Here is a 15870-nt window from a genome sequence, read left to right as displayed (position 1 = left end):
TAAAAAAGGCCTAACTTGAAAAGTAGGACAGAAATTTCTAAATGAGGCACCCCACTGGACAATCCTGGTTTGTTTCATCTTATGATTTATTATCTCCTATGTAAAATATAGTTTTATTAAACTATAGTTTTTTTAAAATTTTGAACCTTGAACTTTTCAGACAAGGAAGAGAGTAGGCTATACTTTTAAATAAGGTTGTACTTTAAACAAGGCTGATACTACTAAGTAAAAACTAAAATACTAAGTAAAAACCCCTCATAAAGAATGTTTCATAAACTGCAATGCTTCCAGGATACTATATGAAAATGTGAGATTTGTCAAAAACTTTTTGTCCACAATCCTGCATGTGATTTACAAATGTAGCCTAATTAAACTTCAGAGAGAAAAAAAAAGGTACAACACCTGTCACTGCATGGGTGGCATCTTTGTACCTGGTCCATAATGGTACCTTAAAGGTAGGCTAAATATTAGGGATATTTAATATTTAAATACCTAAATGTACCTAAAAGTGTACGTTTTGAAAAGGCCCAGTGATAGCTTTTGTAACTGTCATTAATGTTGTTCACTTATAAACATTCTAAAGGTCTATAAATTGACAAAAATGGCTAAATCTATCAGCATTTGTGTCAATTTGGATGGATGCTACTCTAAACCATATGAAAAGTTGTAGCCTAACAGGCTAAGAGCTTCTAGAGTTCTCAAAATGTGAGAAATATTCCAAGATCTTTGAGGACTGGGTTGACTTTGGATGCATGAGGCAAATGTCTTCTTCATACAGACTATTTTCACTAATGCAACAACAACACACTCTTTGTAATATTTACTTTGTTAAAATAATCCAATCTTAAGGATATTTCTCCCCGTTTTCTTCATACGCTTAAATGAATTAGATCTGTGGTTCCCAAACCTGTCCTGGAGGACCCCTAGCCCTGCACATTTTGTAGGCTATGTCTCCCTTATCTAACACACCTGATTCAACTCATCAGCTCGTTAGTAGAGACTGCAAAACATTGATTGGGTATGTCTGATAAGGGAGACATACAAAATGTGCAGGGCTAGGGGTCCTCAAGGACAGGTTTGGGAACCACTGAATTAGATGTTAGCCTATTTGTCGTAACGCCCCCGTGTTTGATATGCTGCTCAGTCCGACCGTGTTTCTGAGACACGAAGCAGGGGGCGCTTGACAGCAAGAGTACTTCTACTGAGGGGCATCCACAGCTCAGGCCGTCTTTTGTCTAGTAACATTTACACTAGAAAGTAAATCTGTTAAACCACTGAAATGCAAAGAATTGTTGTTTGACATAATTGGAAATCCGCCGAGCAATCTCTATGAAATGATTAAAAAGCGTCATTCGATTATCGTAGTCAAATGTGATTGGTTCAACTTGACCAGCGCTGAGAAAAGTAACTGGTACCACGGAATAACCCCAGCTATTGCTACTTCGTAGGTCTGGACAATAAATTACACCTGAACACCAACGCTGATAAACTTTAATAGAAATTGAATTGAAAACACACGAAGAGCTCAAATAGAATAATTATTATTCGAACCAGTCCGCCCGTTTCTTTAAACTTGATGCTGTCTTTTATCCGCACGCTCTCTTTCCCAGTGTTTGTGTGAGTGTAGCGCCGACTGTCGGGGTGCGTTGAGCGAGTACACGGACCGAAGGAGCAACGGCTGTTATGGAGATTATTTTATTTCCCTTGAAGGCTAACAGAGACAATTTAAACGGGATTAAACGGACGTGAATTTACCGACTAAGTTCATCTGAAGCAACAGGTGAGATAAAAGCGTTGAATGTGACGTATCCAACAGGTGTTTAAATGACAGGTGTGTTTTCAGGTGCGCTCACGGGCCACTGACACTAACTCATTCACTAACATTAACGCTAAAAGTGGCTTTATTCTTGAACGACTGATTTAATACAGAGTAATGTTTAAAGTGTTCTCGGATCGTTGTTTTTTGAATGAGGGATATAATGAAGTTGAAATGAACTCTGGACTTCAGGTTAGCATTATGCTAGTAAACAGGAAATGGCATTTCAAATAAAACATGTTCCATCACAATACCACGTTTTTGACATGGTACCGTTGTGTTATCATGTTTTTGTACCATAGCGCCGTGTATTCTTGTGCCATGAAGTTGCATGTAAATACCATAGTAGGGCTACATGATGACCGTTCATTACCATATTATATATCAAATACCAAGCTTTTAACATAAGCCACAATTTTGTCTTCCATTGGTTGGTTATACTTGATTCGATTCACGATTCATATTCATTTTCGATTCAATTCAGAAGCACTCTTCTCAAATTCCTGACGATTCAATAGTACGGTTCTTAAATGTGTCTTGACCAGGCACAAAATAATGAAGGCAAACTACTTGGGGTTGTTTACTGCCCAACAGTAGACTAATTTGAAAGGAAACATTATATGTCCAAACAACAGACGGTTTGGAATTTAACGGAGTGCACTGTGCTCATATTTTAGAGCTCAGTTTAACTAGAAAATCATGCCATTTTTCACCAAAAAAATAAAATAAAATAACTATTTATAAACTCTTTATTTTATTTATTTGCATGTATCAATAACTTAGTAGTTGATACCTCAATTTGTTATTAAACAAACTCATTTGAATTTTTGAAGTTAAATATTAATAGTAAATGAATGGCTGTTAGTGAAGAATACATAAACAACTTAAGTGACAAGTTGGCAATCAATAATTACTTGAAGAAAAAAACAATAACAAGCTATAGAATAAATAGTGCTTGACATCTTTCAGTATCAGTGTTCAGATGATCAGTATATTCATTCAAAATAATCATTTCTTGTCAGTGTTGCTAATTGTAAGACCCCATAATGCACAGATCTATTATAACACATTAAATATTTTGCCTTGTCTGTTATCACTAAAGATAAAACTGACTGTTGTTACATTAACATTTTTTTAAAGGCAAGCATTTTGAACAAGAGGTGCAGTTGTTACACGTTGTACTTTTAGGTTGCAGTGCTTTCACACTTTGTTCCAGTTCATCCCAGTCGATATCTGGAAGTCTTTTCTACAAAAGTACTTCTGATGTGGTCTAAAGGAATGTTTTGCTTGATTGTCGTGCAAAAGGTCATAGCAGAGAGAGTAAAGGTCTTTGTACCTGGTTGCGAAGAAATCACCAGGCACCGCACCTCTAGGATTGTAGATAGTGGAGGGAACATACACTTGTAGTAGGAACATGTGTTGAGTGTAGGAGGCAGTTCGAGGTTTTCTTCTTTGATTGAAGACCAGACATGCTGCTGTATTCTGGAGCATCTGCAGGACTAGCTGGAAAGCTGACCAACAGAGCTTTGCGGTAATCCATTCTTGAAATGATAAACACTTGGACATGTTCAGTCAGGAATAGAGTTGGGACATAAAATATGGAAGTACTAGATCAATGAATGTAAAATTTTGAATCTCCATGCAGCACTGGGCTGAAAGGACAAGAGACAGTTCTGTCAACTGGGCCAGTTCGCCATCTTTATTGTTTCAATTTTTTGAACGAACTGTTCTTTCCTGAATGATGCAGTGAATAAAACTTGAATTCAGTGGACAGGTCCATAAACCTGGTCATGTGCTATGGCTCATTTCACTGAAACACTTCAGCTCAATGGGATTATTCTGGCTTCAGTGCAATTTGATTGTTTTTTGGAGGATTTTAAAGAAATGTGAAACTTATAAATACGCTTTCAGGACATTAATTATTTTGTTGAAATGTGTATTTGTGCTGTAAGGCTATTTAAATCAGCATTTGTAAAGTTAGAGAGACGTTTTGCTTGTCGTGTTGTCATGGTGAGAGAGTTGAAAAATTGGATATTAACTTGATATGAGCAATATCAATATACTTGATATTGAAGTTAGTAACTGAATTTTTCCACATTAAGATCATGTCAACTGGCATATTATTTACATGTGACAATAGTATTGAAATAGTGAGTATTTTGCCACATTCGCCATCGTAACCATTTTCTTAAAAGAAAATGAGGGAGAAGTAGAAATTAATTGTGAGTTTTCAAAGAGCTATTCTCAATCAAATGACTTGGGCTGTGTTTGACGCTGTTAAAAATACAGTTGACGTTTATGGGAATGTTTAATGAATATACTTTATCAATTAAGAAGTATTTTATTTCAACCGCTGTACTTAGACTTCTCTTATTGTCATTATACTGTGATTTTCCTGTATCACACTATCACCAGATCATTGCATTATAGTGAGTGAGATCTGGTCAGATGGTAAGTGTCTTGCATTAAAGCATGTGACATGATTTTCGTTTGACTCTTGATGTGAATGAGTCTTTATACTGCTGTGTTGATCCTGTCCAGAACATTTGGATTAGGAGAACTTGTTACTCTCGCTGTTCCAAATCTAAATCAGCTTAGTGCCTTTGAATAACGAATCTCTTTTATCTGTGGTTTACTCCAGGCTAAAAAAAAGAAAGAAAACTGGGCTAAAAGAAGCTGGCTTGTCACGTGCATACATACTGTGGATTGTTTACACTTATCAACAGTACAGCCTCTTAAGAACACTTGCATTAAGGCACCTACACCTATAAAAATGCTTCTTCTAAAGGAGCCTTGTTAAGTCACCTCCGAAGTGAGTGAAATGCTGCAAATGATATCAGATGGTGATATAAGACATCACAAGAGACATTTCTGCAATTATCATGCTTAAATGACTTGCATGATGAGTTCTAAGTTTTATATCTGTTAATGTTTTGATCCTTTTGATTTTTCAATTACAGTTTACTTGTCAAGTAATCAGAAAACCGATAACAGAAGTGACAAATTCCATGGGCTCATTTTTCAGCCAGACACAGCATAGTAATGAATTTAAAACTGATTCATAGAATGTGTGTAATGTTATCCATTTTATTTATACTAATGAATAACCTTAGTAACTTGTGCGGTCACAAGCCTGAGTATGACATACATGCATTACAAGTTTCCACTACTTAAACACCTAGAGTGAATAATGTAGTGGAAAGCAGATATTAATGAAGATTCTGTTGCGTCTTTTTTGTTAAGTAATCTTGTAAATCAACTTTTTTTTTTTAAATATGCACATTTCAGTTCATGCAAAGATTGTTCTGTATTTGTAGTAATAAATAATAGGTTGATTCATTATCTAAATAATGGCTAATAGTTACTAAATATTGGAACTTCAATTTAAAAAAAAAAAAACGTATGTAAAGTCCAGGCCAGGGTGTTGCAGTCTTAGACTATGACTTGGAAAGGATCACATTAAAGGATAATGGTCTATGAATAGTTTTATTGGAAATAATACTTTTGGCTAGTGATGTCAATTGCTAGTACCAAATCGATGTCAAAAATATAACAGTGGTAGAATCCCTTTGCCAGTACTTGTAATATCAAGAACTAACTTAATTTGGCACCTGGTCATTGTAAACAGTCGAGACAAAAGATTTGATGTTATAATATATCTGTGCAGAGGTCTTACAATATAAATGAAGCCTAATAGAGCTGCTGCGGTTTATTATATCATTAATAACAGTTTAATATTGACAAAAGAATTTTTAAAAAGAATTTCACTACATTTCTGAATACTGTTACTGAAAAGATGTCAATCAATATTTGTTCTATTACTTAGAATTTTATTACTTTTTTTTAATTAATATTTAAGTTTTCAAAGTCATAAAAAGAGTTTGCTTAATTGCAAATTAGCCTAGTTTTTACTCTGGTATCAAATTAGCGAATTTCACTACCATTGGTGCTAACACTGAATTCTGACTATTAATAGAATATAGTAAAAAAAAAAATAATGGAAATCTCTTACATATATGATAGCTAGATTTAATAGATTGTTTTGCCTAAAATTATATTTATCTGTGTGTATATATATATATATATATATATATATATATATATATATATATATATATATATATATATATATATCTGTTGCGGTTTTGACTCTCCATTGTCAGCACCAACCTTTTCTTTTATCCCAGAATCACACCTTACACACGTGTCAAGTCATTATTAGGGTAGGAAAAGTCTTGCTGCTTTCAAAGTTCAATGGTTTTGATAATGATTGCTCTATGAACTTCCTGGCAGGAATCCAAGAACAAATGCTCAGATGGCCTTTGTTTGTAATTGTTATATTGTCACTAAGTGCCAAGCCCCTCCAAATACAATGTGTCTTTAGAGACACTGAATAGATAACAAAAGAATGGGTATCAAATTTTGTGACTCTATCAATCCATTTTCTAGGCATGACTGTACTGATTTATACAGTTCTATAGTAATAGAATAGTTGATAGTAATTGTTCTTGAAGCAAAGTACAACCCGAATTCTGGAAATGTAAATTTAAATAAAATGAAAACTAAAAGAATTTCAAATCACATGAGCCAATATTTTATTCACAATAGAACATAGATAACATAACAAATGTTTAAACTGAGAAGTTTTACAATTTTATGTACAAAATGAGCTCATTTCAAATTTGATTCCTGCTACAGGTCTCAAAATAGTTGGGACGGGGGCATGTTTACCATGGTGTAGCATTCCTCATCTTTTCAAAACAGTTTGAAGACGTCTGGACATCAAGGTTATGGAGTTTTGGTGTTGGAATTTGGTCCCATTCTTGCCTGATATAGGTTTCCAGCTGCTGAAGAGTTTGTGGTCGTCTTTGACGTATTTTTTTTATTTAGTGATGCGTAGGGCTGGAGCTATCGATTATTTTAGTAATCAAGTATTTTTACCGATTATTCCATCGAGTAATTGGATAAGAAGTATTTTTTCCTTATTAAAGAGCAATACTAAATATACAAAAGAAAATAAGATAGGTCTCTTAAAATTTCTAGAAAAATTAACATTTTTATTGCTGAAATTGCATACATTAATAACCATGAAAACTAAACCCATTTAATTGCCAAATTACATTCAAAATGCAAATACCAAGAATTTTTGTTTTAAATTAAATTATAATTAATAAATAAAAATACAAAAATCTGGTGTGTGTGTAAAACTTGTTTTTGATATTCTTCATATTCTGTGTGCTGGTCAGTTCACAGCAGTGAAGAAAATTTATCTTTTCCAATAAGTTTAAATTGATTTTTACATTTTATGGCCATTTTTACCGTTATAACGCCTTTTTTCCCCCCTAAAAGTGTGCATCATCTTTTGAGTTAAATTCTTACATTTAATCATGCAATTAGAATAATAAGACATTTGGGCTGTTACCAAACAAATGATATATCAGCAAAATTCATCTTTGCAATGCAGAGGAAACACAGAAGCTGCATCTGAAGAGGCATTCAGATGTAGGTCTATTAACACTATTTAATTCAGCTCAGAGGGACATGAATGCATTTAAACTGCAGTTACAAATGCATAAATAATATTTTGTTGTTTTAAACATAAAAAATTGAAAACTGATATTTACAATTATTTTAAAAATGAAAAGCTACTTTAAATGTGAAATTAAAACTGCCAGCAGGTGGCAGCAAGTCACTGTCAATAAGTCTTGACAGTCACTGTCATTGCGATTGAACCGAATCATTTAATGGTTGATTCATTCAGGAACGAAACACCTCATGTTGCTCAGAGACGCAAAACAGTGCTGTGGCTGTGTTTGGAATTATTTTTGTTGGCGAAATAGAGCAAAAACAGACAATATGGTGTCTAAAACGTAAGTCTCAATATTTACTAATTGTTTATTGAACTGTTTAATAAAATCAGTATCACATTTGTAATCATGCTGATTTTTAGAGGTGAAAACTGGTACTCTCCGTGTGATATTGACTAACTTTCTGTGGTATTTTTTATGCATAACTGTATGGGGAGTGTGTGTGTGTGTGTGTCTGTCACAGAGAGAGAATGAGACAATCAACATGAGTTGTCTTTCACAAAACATAGCTAACTTAGGGACATTATAACTAGCCACCATATTGATTTACGGCCTTAAATATGTCCAGCGTTTATCGGGTTGTGCGTCAGTAATAGTGTTCCATGTGTAGTTACGATAAATGGACTAAACGAAGCCTCGAGGCAAATAATTTGCCTCTGATCTTTTGTATTCGAGTTACTCGAGGAATTGTTTCAGCCCTAGTAATGCGCCAAATGTTCTCTATAGGTGAAAGATCTGGACTGTGGGCAGGCCAATTCAGCACCTGGACTCTTCTACTACAAAGCCATGCCGTTGTAATGGCTGCAGTATGTGGTTTTGCATTGTCCTGCTGAAATACACAAGGCCTTCCCTGAAATAGACGTCGTCTGGAGGGGAGCATATGTTGCTCTAGAACCTTTACACTCATGGCCAAAAATATCGGCACCCTTGGTAAATATGATCAAAGAAGGCTGTGAAAATTTATCTGTATTGTTAATCCTTTTGATCTTTTATTTTAAAAAATCACTAAAATCTAACCTTTCATTGGAGAATAAGAATTTAAAATGGGGGGAAATATCATTATGAAATGAATGTTTTTCTCTAATACACATTGGCCACAATTAACGGCACCCTTTTATTCAATACTTTCTGAAACCTCCATTTGCCAGTTTAACAGCTCTAAATTTTCTCCTATAATGCCTGATGAGGTTAGAGAACGCCTGATAAGAGATCAAAGACCATTCCTTCATCCAGAATCACTCCAGACCCTTTAGATTCCCAGCTCCATGTTGATGCTTCTTCTCTTCAGTTCACCCCACTCATTTTCTATAGGGTTCAGGTCAGAGGACTGGAATGGCCAGCAGAAGCTTGGTTTTGTGCTCAGTGACCCATTTTTGTGTTGTTTTTGAGGTTTGTGTTTGGATTATTGTACGGTTGGAAGATCCAAACATGGCCCATTATAAGATTTCTAACAGAGTCAGTCACTTACTGATTTTTTTATCTATTGATATTTGATAGAATCCATGATGCCATGTGTCTAAACAAGATGTCCAGGACCTCCAGCAGAAATATAGGCCCACAACATCAAAAATACAGCAGTATATTTCATTGTACACATGGGGTATTTTTTATCCCTGTGTTCACCAAACCCATCTTGAGTGTTTGCTGCTAAAAAGCTCACTTTTTAGTTTCATCTGACCATAGAAACCAGTCCCATTTGAAGTTCCAGTTGTGTCTGATAACTGAATATGCTGGAGTTTGTTTTTGGATGAGCTAGGAGAATTTTTCTTAAAACCCTCCCAAACAACATGTGGTGATGTAGGTGCTGTTTGACTATTTTTTTTTAAGGTTTTTTTGACCCCGAGGCTATTTTCTGTAATTGTACAGCTGTGGTACTTGGAGAGTCTTTAGCCACTCAAACTCTCCTTCTCACTGTGCATTAGGACGATATAGACACACGTCCTCTTCCAGGCAGCTTCGTAACATTTTATGTTGATTGGAAATTCTTAATTATTGCCCTGATGGGGGAAATGGGGATTTTTAATGCTTTAGCTCTTTTCTTACAGCCACTTTATAAATTTATGAAGTTCAACCATCTTTTGCTGCACATCAGAAATATATTCTTTGGTTTTTCTCATTGTGATGGATGATTAAGGGAATTTGGGCTTTGTTTTCCCTCCTATTTATATTTCTGTGAAACAGGAAGCCATGGCTGGATAATTTCATGTTCATAATCACCCTGGAGTGCTCAAAATTGTGAATATGAATGGGAATATACTTCAGAGATATTTTACTCATAAGATTTTCTAGGGGTGCCAGTAATTGTGTCCAACGTGTATTTGAGAAAAAAACATTTATTTCATAATGATATTTCCCCCCATTTTAAATTCTTATTATCCAACGAAAGGTTAGATTTTTGTGAATTTTTAAAATAAAATATCAAAAGGATTAACAATGCAGATTAATTTTCACAGCTGCCTTTGATCATATTTACCAAGGGTGCCGATATTTTTGGCCATGACTGTATATATACCTTTCAGCATTCATAGTGCTTTCCAAAACATGCAAGCTGCCCATACCGTATGCATTTATGCACCCCCATACCATCAGAGATGCTGGCTTTTGAACTGAACACTGAAGACACGCTGGAAGGTCAAGTCAAGTCAAGTCACTATTATTTGTATAGCTCTTTTAACAATGCAAATTGTGTCAAAGCAACTTTACATCAGCTTGATATAAAGCTGGGTGGCTTTATATCAGCTTTACATTATTTAGACGGGGAAATAGTTTAATTATAGAAATACGATGGTGTATTATGTGTAAGCCAGGTTAAAGAGATGGGTCTTTAATCTAGATTTAAACTGACAGAGTATGTCTGCTTCCCGAACAGTGTTAGGTAGATTATTCCAGAGTTTGGGCGCTAAATAGGAAAATGATCTCCCGCCCCCAGTTGATTTTGATATTCTAGGTATTATCAAATGGCCAGAGTTTTGAGATCACAGCGGACGTGAAGGACTATAATAAGATGAGCTCACTCAAATACTGAGGTGCCAAACCATTCAGGGCCTTATAGGTAATTAGCAAGATCTTAAAATGTATACAATGTTTAATAGGGAGCCAGTGCAGTGTTGACAGAACCGGGCTAATGTGGTCATACTTCCTGGTTCTAGTAAGAACTCTAGCTGCTGCTTTTGGACCAGCTGGAGTTTGTTTATTAAACGTGCAGAGCAACCACTCAATAAAGCATACAATAATCTAGCCTCGAGGTCATGAATGCATGAATTAATGTTTCTGCATTTGACATTGAGAGCATAGGTCGTAATTTAGATATTTTAAGATGGAAAAATGCAGTTTTACAAATGCTAGAAACATGTTTTTCAGAGGAAAGATTGCTATCAAAAAGTACGCCTAGGTTCCTAGCTGATGGCGAAGAATTTACAGAGCAGCCATCAAGTATTAGGCAGTGATCTAGGTTATTACATGCAAAAGTTTTTGGTCCAATAATTAATACCTCTGTTTTTTCAGAATTTAGCAGTAAGAAATTGCTAGTCATCCAGTTTTTGATATCAACTATAGAGGTTGACCGATAGTGGATTTTACCGATACCGATAGCTAGGTTGGACCACACTGGCCGATACCAATTAATCAACCGATAGTTTTCAAAATGGATACTGAAAGAAAGCTAGTGCTTTACTATTTAAAAAAAAAAAGCAGTAACAGTGCTGAACCATATTTTGTAAATGATCAATATAGTAAATAATATTAATTTTTATTCATTAAAGTTATTTTATAGTTTGCTAATGTTAAAAGAAGAAACTTTAAAATTTAGAAATGTAGCCTATTAGTGGCTAATAGTGAATGTTGAAATTAACACACTCTAACAAGGAGCAATACTTCTACAGTTTTCATTACGAATGGACTCTTATTGTTAAGTGTTACCATTTAATTTCAACAGTCATGCTTAAAGATGGCCATCTTTAAATATCTACACAAGGCCATAGCATTAAAATGACATACATATGGATATTGTATGTGTACTCACACACTTTATTTGCTTCTATTTTTTAACACTTGATAATTATCTAATCAAAAAAAAAAAAAAAGTTAGTCACACACCGGGCAAAAGTACAGCGCTGTGTCTAGGAGAACTCCGAGGTATCTCACACACGCACACCAGACACTTTGCATTCAAATCAAGTGGCGGTCTAAAACAATTTATTTAATCACCAAACGGACGTAAGTTTGCTTCAAGAATGAACAATGTGGCATAAATGAGTTTGAAGTTCGGTGTTTAAAAAACAGAGCAAGCGGAAAGAGAAAGCACGATCTATTACAGCTCTCTATATGAAGAATACAGACTTTATTAGAGCCACAGAAAGACAAACGTTTTGCTGAAAAATGCACATTTTTAATTTATAGCCTAGGGTGAAGTCATTATGTACATTTCCCCATGATTTGGGACAAATATAATGTAATTTAATAGAAAACTATGTGAATGGCGCTCTGTTCTGCGGCAGGCTTTTCTATCAGCTGTAGTGCATTTAAGTGCGAGTCTGGAGTTTCCCTCTCTGTCCAGCGTGCAGTGTCACGTGTCAAAATAAACAACACGTGCTGTCAGTGATTTCCGCCTCTAGAGGCCGCTCTCGTACTATATAATGCCAGTCGACCCTTCTCAGCCACTCCAGCAACGGTAGCAAACCGGAAAACTATCGGGATGGATTTTTGCCGATAACCGATAGTTGCGGCAATCAACTATCGGTGCTGATTAATTGGCAAAACCGATGAATCGGTCGACCTCTAATCAACTATACATTACGTTAGTTTTGCAGATTGGTAAGTTTCATCAGGTTGCGAAGAAATTTAGAGCTGGGTATCATCAGCATAACAGTGAAAGCTAACACCATGTTTCCTAATGATGTCTCCCAAGGGTAACATTGGGAAAAGTAAGGGGCCAAGTACTGAGCCTTGAGGTACTCCATAGTGCACTTGTGATCGATATGATACCTCTTCATTTACTGCCACAAATTGATGGCGGTCAGATAAGTATGATTTGAACCATGCCAATGCACTTCCTCTAATGCCAACATAATTTTCTAGTCCATTTAAAAGAATGTTGTCTCTCTCCTCTTTAGCCCGGAGGACACAGTGTCCGTGATTTCCAACAAGAATGTCAAATTTGGACTTGTCTGACCATAGAATACTTTTCCACTTTGAAACAGTCCATTTTAAATGAGCCTTGGCCCACAAGACTCAATGGCGCTTCTGGACCATGTTCACATATGGCTTCCTTTTTGCATGATAGAGCTTTAGTTGGCATCTGCAAATGGCACTACAGATTTTGTTTACTGACAGTGGTTTCTGGAAGTATTCTTGGGCCCATTTAGTAATGTCAATGACAGAATCATGCCGATGAGTGATGCGGTGTCGTCTGAGGGCCCGAAGACCACGGGCATCCAACAAAGGTCTTCGGCCTTGTCCCTTACAAGATTTTGATGATGTTATGCATTGTAGATGATGAGATTTGCAAAGCCTTTGCAATTTGACGTTGAGGAACGTTGTTTTTAAAGTATTCCACAATCTTTTTACGCACTTTCACAGATTGGAGAGCCTCTGCCCATCTTTACTTCTGAGAGACTCTGCTTCTCTAAGACATCTCTTTTCTAATCATGTTACAGACCTGTTGTCAGTTAACTTAATTAGTTGCTAAATGTTCTCCCAGCTGAATCTTTTCAAAATTTCTTGCTTTTTCAGCCCTTTGTTGCCCCTGTGCCAACTTTTTTGAGACCTGTAGCAGGCATCAAATTTGAAATGAGCTCATTTAGTGGATAAAAGTGTACAATTTCTCCATTTAAACATTTGTTATGTTCTCTGTTCTATTGTGAATAAAATATTGGCTCGTGTGATTTGAAAGTCTTTTAGTTTTCATTTTATTCAAATGTAAAAAACGTCCCATCATTTCCGGAATTCGGGTTGTGGTTCAGGGTTTACTTTGTTTCTGTACAGTGGATTGAAAAAAAAGTGACTGTCACACAACTTTTTGTCATTTTGAGATGTAAACTTTTGTGAAGTTAGAATTGTGAGATATAAAGAAACAAAATTACAGTGTACTGTAAAGATACAGTACGATACTGTTTTGTAGTTATCTTACACCATTCTAGATACTGTAAAGTTGCACTACAGTACATTGCTGTAAAACCAAAATACACTAACTTACTGGCTAACAGTAACTTACTCCGGGTTTTTGCCTACAAAGTGACATCATAGTTCCACCACTTTTTTTATTTATTTGTATTTTTTATTTAAAGAGTGCGTTAGTAATATATGTGCCTATAGGCGAGTCCACAACGTGTGTACACTCTGCTTATTACACACGCAGCAGCACACAAACATGACAAATATTAAAAATTAAAGGATTACAATGTTAAAGATTATTATTGTGTAGGCTACATAAATATGCCTACATGTCATAATGGATAGTCATTGCATGTATCAGAATTAGGCTACCCATTTGCTCACGCATGAGCAGCTCCATTTCCTCTCTGGAGATGCATTCTTTGCTCTTGTAAATTCTGCCGTGTAAATAGCGAATCCGCCATGGCGCACACGCAACTGGCTCTTAAAGGGAATGGGAGATAAGACTCTGATTGGTTTATTGCACTTTATGCCCAAAAAACACCCATTACTCATTAATAGAATAGGATCAACCCTTTTAGACCATGCACCGGGCGTGCCGACCGTTTTTCTCGTTAAACTAGCAAAAGTGGATTCGGACATGTCCTAAGTGCACCTGCACCTTGTGCTTTAGACCATGCGCTTAGATCATTAAAATAGGGCCCATGGTTGCCTATGCTCACAAAGTAATCCCTCCTTTCTAAGTATGACCTGAACCATTTAAGGACTAAAGCCCTATTCGGACTGGATTAGTTTCACAAGGGTAGATGGAGTAATGTTAATTTACCACAGGACGCCTGTAATATTAATGTCCAATTCGCACTGGATAAGACATCTCAGTAAAACTACCAGAAGTGGGAGGAGTAACTGGATTTACGCACCGCCGTCACCTCCTTGTCGTTATGTGCGTGCTACATTGATCGATTTATTAATTAAATTATGATTGGTTTCTTGTTTCAATAGGCATTTACCTAAAACTAACAGAAGTTTTGTGCCTCTAACAAGTGCTTGTGACCTTCTTTTTGATCTGAATGGTATGCGTTGTCATATGCAGAAAACATTCGAGGTTTGTCACAGACTTGTCCCACCACATAACGCAACTGAATGCTTCCTCAAGCATGGAAAAAATGTGGAAAACTACTTTTAAATAGGAAATTACGGAATATTTAAGTACGTATTTACAGCTGGTCTATTCACATGGGATTAGTATTACCTGAGGTAATTCTTCTGGACCTTCTTTACAGAAGGTAAAAGTCGCCATAATCTTTACTGACATCATCTGTAATGATTACTGAGATGGCACATTCGGAAGGAACTAAAATCACTGAGAAGCTCTGATAAAAATGACTTTACCACACCTCTCCATGTAAAAGTAATCTCTTCCGAATAGGGCTTATGATAGTTGTTTGGTACATGAGTTTCAGTAGTGGCCAATAGTAATACCATCCCATTTGTGTAATGTCTGTAGGCCTTACAGTTTGGGCTGCACAATCATTTTTAGTGGAGCATAATAAAATATCAAATATATGTGTACACATATATATATATATATATATATATATATATATATATATATATATATATTTGAAATAATAGAAGCTACTGGTGATGTTGATACAGTTAGCAGATGTAAACACAGATGTGAGAAGCTTCCTTTTTGTCATTTTTCATTTTTGTGAATTTCATGTTTGACAAACAAAAGATTCCGTGTGTATTCCAGTGGAGTAATTCAATTTGTGGGAAATCAGGTGACACGATCGGAAGACAGAATAGAAAGCAGATATATGGCTTTATCCACTTTTATGGACTTGCCTCTCTCATTTGGTACAAATACAAATGTTTCAAGCTTTGTGAATTTACATTTTGGTGCTAATAGGGCTGGAACGATGATGTTAATTGTACATAAGTCAATTTGTGTGGAATGCATTGATGCATCACTCTTATGTTCATTACTAGCAGTAGCCACTGAAGCAAATCATACCCAACACTACTGACAGTAACTAATGGCAGAGTACATTAGTTCTGAAAAACCCACACTGTATGAATGGAACTGCACTGGACAGTTAGTTGTCTGGCCTGTCCTTGAGGACATTTTCGGTGGCATTTGGTGGCAGACTGCTTTGTTTCTTTCTTCTGTTGAGCACAAAAAGACGATATTTTGAATAATATTGGTAACCGAACAGTTGAGATAGTATTTTTTCCATTCTGTGGAAGTCAATGGCTACCATCAACTGTTTGGTTACCAACATTCCTATCTCCTTTTGTGCTCAACAGAAGAACAACTTGAGTGTGAGTAGATGATAATAGAATAATTAT

The 15870-nt window shown here is 35.8% G+C and overlaps 1 protein-coding gene across 2 annotated transcripts in view; it reads left to right on the top strand.

Annotated features, from left to right (window-relative positions):
- ppp1r16a (protein phosphatase 1, regulatory subunit 16A) overlaps positions 1-15870 on the top strand; it is a 38151-nt gene that overhangs the window by 1931 nt on the left and 20350 nt on the right. The window contains exons 1-2 of one of the 2 annotated variants that reach the window (XM_058793023.1): positions 1074-1448; positions 1611-1780. The exons of the other annotated variant lie outside the window; for it this stretch is intronic. The gene's annotated coding sequence lies outside the window, so the exon portion shown is untranslated. Of the gene's footprint in view, positions 1-1073; positions 1449-1610; positions 1781-15870 lie in introns of those variants that run through there. 2 annotated transcript variants of the gene reach the window in all.

This window comes from Onychostoma macrolepis, chromosome 12 (assembly GCF_012432095.1).
Source record: "Onychostoma macrolepis isolate SWU-2019 chromosome 12, ASM1243209v1, whole genome shotgun sequence".
NCBI lineage: Eukaryota > Metazoa > Chordata > Actinopteri > Cypriniformes > Cyprinidae > Onychostoma > Onychostoma macrolepis.
Note: the sequence above shows the minus strand (reverse complement) of the source record. Positions and strands in the feature narration are given on the sequence as shown.